Here is a 9088-nt window from a genome sequence, read left to right on the forward strand (position 1 = left end):
TTTGCTGTATAGCCCTATAGCAAATCAGAGTGAAAAACAGTTTAAAGCTGTATCACCATGTCTCAGGAAAGCTCTATCAAAATTTTATTGTCTCCTATTCTTGTAATTCAAATCACTATATTCAGTATGATGGACTCCCAGCATGGTCATTTTAAGCATTCGGTGAGTAATTTCTCAAAGCATCAGAACAGAAATACCTGTTAAAATATTTATAGAACTTTACTGCCTTACTGATAGAGGCAAGATTCATATTGTAACTGTTAATACAACAGCGGATTTAACAGAGCAGGGTTTCAGTTTAGAGAGTCTTGCAATGCTTTCTTACAATGATTTGAATGACTTTCTGTGTTATTTATAATCTGAAAGTAAAATATGCTTCACACTGATAACGCAATTAGAACTCTAACAGCTAAGGATTTTGCCAATAACTTAAACCCCAGAAACAATCCTTTTCCAGCCTTTATTGCCAATGCTCATGAATGGACTACTCTTTGCTCACATGGCTAACAACCCTATTAAGGATTACAAAATTCTGACTGTTACACTAAACTACTCCTGACATCAACCACTGGAGCAGCAAATAACCTCAGATTTGCCAAACTCTCTAGACCTGCAAACTTTTTCAGGAATCACTTTGTCACATATATGCTTGTGGATGACAAATAATTTGGAAATACATGGTAACTTTCCTTTGAATAGCAGTACCTGAAAGCCAGGAATTCCAGAAATCCCTGTCAGTCCAATACTCTGCATTCTTAGAAACATCAGTGTATGTAAGAGAAATCTGCTTGTCATTTTCACCAACAAAAATAGTCTCAACTATTGATCCCTTACTTTGTTATTTTTTATATTACAGATTTTCCTTCTTCTTCTTACCTGTTAAGACTTGCATCAAGATGTAAGGAGATACAAGGCTACCTTCTAGCCAGGCAGTCCCCGTCTTGGTGCACGGGGCTCTTTCTGCCCCTGGTGCAGGACTTCACATTTGACTCTGTTGAAATCCATGAGGTTGCTGTGGGCCCACTCCTCCAGCCTGCTGAAATCTCTCTGACTGGCAGCCCTAGCCTCCAACATTTTGAACCGTCCCTCTAATTTGGTGACATTTGTAAACCTGCCGAGGGCATATTCCATCCTATCATCCAGGTGATAGACCTTAAACAGCATTTGTCCCAGTACTGATCCTGAGGAACGTCACTCCTAACTGACAGCCAGTTAACAGTCTGAACCACTGGCAATTACCCTTTAAGTCTGACAATCCAGACAGTTTTTCATCCACCTTATGGTTCTCCATCCAGTCCATATCTCCTCAGCTTGACTAGTGAGACACCATGGGAGACTGTTAGAAGCCTTGACAAGTCAAACCTCTTTCATCTCTTGTCCACATAGCCTGTCACTTCAAAACAAAAGACAATCAGGTTGGTCTAGCATAATTTAATGGTAAAACATGCTGGCTGTTCTGAGTATCTTTACTGTCCTTCATGTGCCTGGAAATGGGCTGGAAAATTGATCCCAGGGACAGAGATGAGACTGACCAACCTCTAGGTGTCTGAATCCTTCTTCTTGCCTTTTTGGGATATGGGTGTAACACTTGCCTTTTTCAAATGCCACAGACCTCCCTCAGTTACCATAACTCTTCCAGATGACCCAGAACAGCCTCACGATGACATAAGGCAGGTCCTTCAACCCATCCTATCTGGTCTTAAGGACTTACACTTGTCCAGGTTAACTAAGTCATCTTGATCCTCCTCTACTGCGGGTAGTATCTCTCTCCCCCAAATTTCGCGACTATACAAATAGACTTGGGAAGCCTTGGAGGAGACCATGCTAACAAGACTGAGGCAAAAAAGACACTGAGTACCTCAGCAATGTCCTTCATCACTAAATCACACTGCCCAATTCAGCACTGAACCCCTGGTCCTCTTTTTTGTGTCAACACCCATCTAGAAGCCCTTCCTTTTTTGCCCTGCATATACTTCTCCCATTTCAACTCCTGCCAAGCTTTGGTTTTCCTTAATTCCATCCCTGCATTTCTGGACGATGCTTATGTATTCCATTTTGGTTGCCCATCCCTTCTTTCACTTCCTTGATGCTTTTTTGTGTTTGACCTCATTCCAGAATTCCCTGTTCGGACAAGCTGGCTTCTTGTCACCCTATTTACCTGCAGTTCAAGATGGGTAGTTCTTGGGCTTTGAAATGATTGTCCTTGACAATCAGCCAACTCTTCTGGGTCCTGCTGTCCTTCAGAACAGCTTCCCTAAGAATCCTGTCTACCAGTTCACTTAGCAAGCTTAGGTCTGCTTCCCTGAATTCCTGGGTCCTTAGTCAACGACTCAGCTTCCTCACTTTTCTCAAGTTTTTACACTCTTCTCTGCCTTGGTCACTGCAGACAAGGTTGCCACTTTCACATCCCTGATCAATTCTTTCTTATTTATGAGTAGTAGAACAGATCTGGCTCCACTGGTTCACTGGACTTCTGTACCTGTGAGAAAAGGCAAGAGTTTGGGCAAGTGTGGTTGCAACCTGGTTGCTTGTGTATCCAGTATCTTCTTCAGTCTTCAATCTCTTCTCTGTGTCTATAGGTTGATGTTATCACTGTCATCACACAATTCCTAAACTTTTTTCCTATAGCCTATTAAGTCCTCTTTTCTGTCCCACAGAAACCCATTCAAGAAGTAATTCAGGTGTTTCTGGACTGCAGTTTAAAATGCCTACAAATCCTTTTGTGCATTCTACGTTTTATATAATGGCTACCTTCAGTTTTATAAACTTCCAAAACAACCGTTACTATTTCATATATTGTCACTATCTACATCTTGGCTGACACTACTCTGCTTATTTTCTGCTGCCAAACTTCAAGCAGATGGCTCCAAAATGCACAGGCTCTTTAAGTTTTTTTCCTCAGTACTCATTTTGCTCTGTGTTGTGGTTCTATTCAGGTACAGCAGCTTCCATAATGATTATTTTTATCTGTTTCATTATCCTACCCTTTGCTATCATTTAAACTGCACCAGTGACTTATCAGCACAGAAACTCAATGCATTTAAATCCTTTTAGATTGGTTTGTTCTATAGTTATATTTAAATTCTGTGTCCACAGAAGCATTTTTGAAATGCTAACCTTATCGGCAAGATAAACAAAGCTCAACTTCTTGGCTCTCCACGCTCTGAATGCTTCCCTGTTTATGGCTTCTTTCCTACCCTGAAGTTGTTATTCATTGGCAGAAGATACAGATATGAATCCTGTCAGTGACATTGTTGCACTGCAATCCAGAAGTGAAAACAGAAAACTATGCCATATATTCTTGACAGGATGAACTATTATCACAACCTGTGATAATATACACATAATTCCTTGGAATTTACCCATAATAACTAAGGCAGAACATAAAACTGCTGAAAAGAGAGGTTGTGCACTAAACTGTTACATGGAAAGGGATGGGTTAAAGAGAACCATCATTTTTTGGAGATATTTTGGAAGTGTTTCTTCTGACACATCATGTTATGATGTTACACATCTTTTGGCATTAGTCACATCATCACTTCTCACATGGAGAAACATGTTTGACACAACACAATGTGACATGTCCAAAGTAATACATCATCTGTAAAAGACTCGTAGGTGCTGTCTGATCTCAGAACTACAGCTTCTTCCTTTTGGTTTAGAAGACCTGTTTTTCCTGCACCTTTTCCCTTCTGAGATTCCCTTCTGAACTATCAGTTCAGAAATAGTTCCCCGAATGTCTCCCAGATTACCCAGAACTGAGCAGGATAGTTTGAAAGTATTCACTGCATCAATGGCAGACAATTGTGTGTAAGAGGGATAGAAAGTGGGTTTTGTTTTTCTGTTTATTTTGTATGGCAGCTGTATTTTTTAGTTTTTGGATGATCCCAGTATGAACACTCCTTCCATCTCAAGACCTGCAACTTGAAATTACAGCTGAAGGCTGAGAACATTTGGTAGTTGTATTCATTTTTTCCACTGAATAAAAGGGCATAAAAATGATATGTTCAATTCCAGTCTCTGATATTCCATGGCTGAAGTTAGAGCTTGTCTTATTCTGGAGATTAAATCATGATATTTCTTGCAATAACAGAGGCAGAAAGAAAACAAAACTTAGTAAATCTGCTGAGCAATGGCTGATCCTCTACTAAAAGTTAATTTTTTTCAAAAGAGGAACCAAGTTCCACAGTCCAATCAGCATAGATTACGATGTTGAAAAGGTAAAGTCCTCACCAAAAATCTAGGTACGAAGCTTCATAGAAAATCCGTAATGCAAAGCATCTATAACTACCTGAAGCATCCTCATTTCTCGGCCTGACAGGAATACAGTGTAAAATGCAACACCTCACCACAGCCCTCCCATGAAGTTGGAGATTCCTGCTCTGTACTCTACAGAATGATTTTTGTTACGGATAACCCATATAAAAGTCATCAAAAGCAGCAAACACTTCCTGGTGTGATAGCATTTATCTGAAGACGCAAGGGCAAGCTGACTCTTTGATATTAACACTGAATGGACAATATTTCCATTTGTAAATTCATATGTTCACTATACTGGATAAGATTCAATTCATCTAGGAACAATAAATCCTTAAGTTTCAGAATACAACTAAAACAGCTCCACTCTAGTGCAGTATATGAAAACACAGCTGCTGCTATTATTATTTTCTGAGGTATTTTAAATTGGTATTATGAAAGAAAATGCAGAGACAGCATTTGCTGTCATCGCATTCTGGAGTATAATGCAGCAAGCTAGTATTTTCTTAAGTGCCTAGACTTCAAGGGAAAACGATGCTGAAGGCAAGCAAGAGAGAAAAATATCAAGGAAGAAGAAAGGCATACAGCTTGGGGGAAAAATCATAGAATTGTAAAAAGGGTTGAGAATCTGCTCTTTTTTTGTACCAGCTTTATTTTGGACTTACTCCAGTTTTATAGTAATATGCATTAGAATCATATCCAAGAGCCTGATTTTAAAGTGGAATACTTAAAATCAAAACAGCCTCATCCTTGCCAGTTTGTGCCCCGAGGCTTGTAGGTGGCTGTGTGGGTATAAGTGGCCGTAACAGGCAGAGAGATTTCAGAAAACATGTTTCTGTATTGCAAAGAGTGATTAATTCTTATTGAGTAGATGCTACCTCACTTAGCCTGATAATATTGTGTTTCTTGGTTGCTAGGAAGAGGGAGGAAAAAGGCTATTAAAAACAAGCAAGCACCCATCTTGGTAACTCAAGATATGGTCCCACTTTATGAAATTACACTGACATCCTCTTCTGCAATAAAGAAAAAACAATGCCTTTTCCAATCCATGTAATAATATTGATTTTCTTCCTTTCTTACGTAGAGCTGGCTCTTCAAAATTGTAGCAGCAGAGTATTACTCATCTCAACCAGCTATAGAGCTTAATCACTTGGAATGGACCCAAATCATATAAAACACACCCAGTTTATTCACCTAAACCACCAGGCAACTCTGGAACATCTTGAAATAAAAAAAAAGATATACAGTCACACCAAATAATTTCTTGAACTATTATCTGCGTGTTAGAATCTCTTTAGTTCCTAGGCTGTCCTCCAAACTGTGCAACTGAGAGTATTATCTTTTTCTTCCTCTTTACATCACCTTTAAGAGAGCCAACCAAAAGCTTCATGCCCCAGCTCATGCCCAGGCAACCCTTACTGCCCTGATATTTATGGTCACCTTTTTTTCCTGTGCAGCAAGAGTTTCCTACACACAGAAGCATGACTTCAAAATGCTCCTTTCCTTCTCTCCCCTCCCCCCCAAAGCACTCATACAGTATTTCTATCCGGATCTAGTAACAGAAAGTTCAGTTTCCAGAGAAACTGTTTTGCCAAATCTAGAATGGCCTTGAAGGGCCTTGCCTCAGGCACATGGATGGCCTCAGAAAGATTTGCAGCATTTTCTCAGCTTTAGAACAGTCTTTCAATTGCAACAGACACAGTTAAAGTCATTCTTGAGATTTCTGAAGTACTATGGGCCAGGATCACAGTCTTCCTTCCTTAGGTCATCATATTCTGATGGTCCCTCACACGCTAGCTAGCCTTCTAGGCAACCCACTGAGATCACATCGGGATGATTCAATGCCCTCTGTACGGAAGTCATTTTAACAGGCCAGTTTGGCAATGGAGCCTAACTTCATCCACCAGATAATATATTCGGCCTGCCAAACTGGGCAGATCCCAGCTCTACCCTCACTTCCCCATCTCGGTCAAACATTTATCAGCCAGGGTCACTTGTATCAGCAGGGAATAGGACCACACAGCACTGACTGACTCCAAGGAGAGCTTGACTTTTCAACTCTCCACTTGACAGGCAAACTATAGAGAGCAATTCTTGGAAATTCTTTTATAGTTGAAAGTGGGGAGAAGAAAGCTTGGGTTACTGCAGTCAGAAGAGGAAATAGGTCTTGGGGAGGAAGGAATACTGTGTAGTGGAAGAGAAGAGTGATTTGGGGGTCTGCCAGATAGTGTAGAGAGTACTGAACAGGAAGAAGCCAAAGGAGCATTGATGTCAAGAACACCTTAAGCAACACGAGGGTATTAAATAGGATTCTTCTGACAATTCCTACCCTTCTCCCACTGAAGTTATAATACAAGCGCAATCATTGCTCAGCCCTACAATTTTGCAGTCCCTGCCAATCAGCAGTGACTGCTTAGGCATAGAGGTTGGCAGTCAGTGGGTGTAGAGTACTGGTGGATATGTCAGATAAACAAGTCACTACTGATCAGCTGCTTCGCTGTGGCTGTGCTGGTTACAGTAGGTTAACTTCTCTCTGAGGGAAAGTGCCTTAGATAGCTGCATGGGCAGCTTAAAGCTCAAAAATAGGTATGAGCTGGTACCTTACACTGGTACACTGTGCGATGAGCTGTAGTTTTAATATAGGGGGTGGCCTCTACACTGTGGAGTGCTTCCTTATTCCAATGACAGGGTGGGCACCTATATCAGCATGAGCTATGGATACCTCAAACTTTCTTTCCCCTCCCCTGTCATTTCTCTTGTTCCCAGGCCAGAGTGTGGCATGTCCTTAACAGGAGATTGCCTGGTAGATTTTAAAGTTGTGATTCCAGCCTGCTTAAAATCTTGAGATTATTTTTAATGAAACATTTGGGACTTGTGTCTTAAACAGAAGAGAGTGTACTTAAGATGTTTTTCAAGTTCTTCTCTGCAAGCAGAGGGGCTATAAATCTACCCTGAAATAATAATACGAAATAAAATGCTGTTGTGATCTGTGAGAAGACCTTTATCTCAAGCAATGGAACTCCATGAACAAAATACCAAGTTGCACAAAACTTACTATAATTTCCTAGGAACTGCTAGAATGTTAGGGATGTTGAAGCTCATTTCAAAAATAATCAGATACACCTATTTCTCAGTATTATGATTCTTTTAAGGCTAAACCAAAGCATACTAAGCAGATAAATGCAAAGAAGGTAACCAACTTCACTTGAAATTCTTCATAATTAGAGGATAGTTCCCCTTTGATTTTGGTAGACTTTGAGTTGGGCCTCAGAAGAGAACTGTAGTCTACAGAAGCAGTACAATGAGGATACACGAAAATAACATTTGTTTCTTAATAATATCTCAAAATACAAGTAAATTTGCTGTCTGCTTGGGTTTTTCTATTGCAAAAGAACATTTCTAAGGATTTCACCTTTCTTAGCATATCAGATTTGACATTTCCCATTAAAATGTTGTGAATTTTCATGTTACAAAAATCAAATTGATTTCAATTTTCAGAAGCACTTTGTGTTCTAAGATTTATATTAAAATCTTTCACTGATGTGAACAGAATTATTTTATCAATGCACAAGGGTATTATAATTTTGCATCTTAAGGACTCCTTTGAAACTTCAGTGCCATACTTTGATGAAGATTTGTGCAGTATGGCTGCCATGCAAAAGAGATATAGGTAATATAGAGGTAAAGCAAGAACCCTAACTCATTTGCTGTATACTTTAGCAAGTCATAAAAATTTGTGGCAAACACATGGAGAAAATGTATTATTCAACAACTGTTGTGGTTTATACTTTTATCCAACACTGAAGTTTGGAAGATAAGAGTTCAATGTTGAAATCCTGTCAGGCAAAGCAGGGTTGGTTGTTTTTTTTTAACTACTTAAATGAATAATTTAGTCTCTAAAGCTAGTGAAAAGAGAAGCTGCGATCTTTTGCAGAAATGATGAGCCTCCGTCTTGTTCCCTCACTTCTCTGAAGTAAGTTTTCAAAAGTACTGGATCGGGTTCCTGCATCTTGAGGAGAGTTCTACGTTTAGAATATATACCATTACAGTTCAGAGTAATTCAACTGTCTCTCAGAGAACGTGTGTAGATTTAAGACACATTCTTATGCCCATTGTTTCCTTAGTGAATAGGTGAAACAGCCCACACTCAGCATCCATTATTGTGTGGTGCACCCTGATACACAGAACTTTCTTGTCAATTGTATAAAAAGCATAGATGTAGTTTCAGATCTGCAATTCAACTTAAAAATCGTGAATCTAGTCTTAAATTATAATATTTTTACAGCACAAGTAGAAACAGAAACCTGAACCTTCTGATCTTATTTGGGGCCATGAAAATCACATTCTCCTCTTCCAACAAGACAGCTCTTTTCCTTAGCCTCTGGCTTTTCATTTTATCTCTTCCTAAGCATGAGGAAGATCACAAGCAATAATTAATCAGAAGCACATACCTGAATCTGAATACTCAAATTTACCACCAATCTCAGTAAGGCTCCAGTGGATCTTTATCACTTTCTATTTTTCTGACAGATCTCTCTGAGCAATATGAACAGCTGTGGAGCAGTTTTAGCCTAACAGCACCAGGTACCTGAACAACTAAAATCTGTGTATGGAAAGGAGTTAAAATATGGATATCATCTCAAAATGGGAAAGCTCTTATCATTGTCTCAACTCTTCAAGAATCTATTATAATAACTCACACTGACTTCTGAGATGCCTACCTGATTAAAGAAGAGCTGAAGAGTTGAAGTCTTCCCAGCTGCTAAGCTCAGCCACAAAGTCACTGATGACTTCAACAGATGGTCCTGCTTTTAGGCCATTGAGAACTTTA

General features: G+C 39.5%; 1 protein-coding gene across 1 annotated transcript in view; it reads right to left on the bottom strand.

The window, feature by feature from the left end:
• RIT2 (Ras like without CAAX 2) overlaps nucleotides 1–9083 on the bottom strand; it is a 220428-nt gene extending 211345 nt beyond the window's left edge. The window contains exon 1 of the mRNA XM_013948540.2: nucleotides 8979–9083. The gene's annotated coding sequence lies outside the window, so the exon portion shown is untranslated. The remainder of the gene's footprint in view (nucleotides 1–8978) is intronic.
• Nucleotides 9084–9088: the final 5 nt, after the last annotated feature.

The sequence above is a fragment of the Apteryx mantelli genome, chromosome Z, assembly GCF_036417845.1.
Source record: "Apteryx mantelli isolate bAptMan1 chromosome Z, bAptMan1.hap1, whole genome shotgun sequence".
Lineage (NCBI taxonomy): Eukaryota > Metazoa > Chordata > Aves > Apterygiformes > Apterygidae > Apteryx > Apteryx mantelli.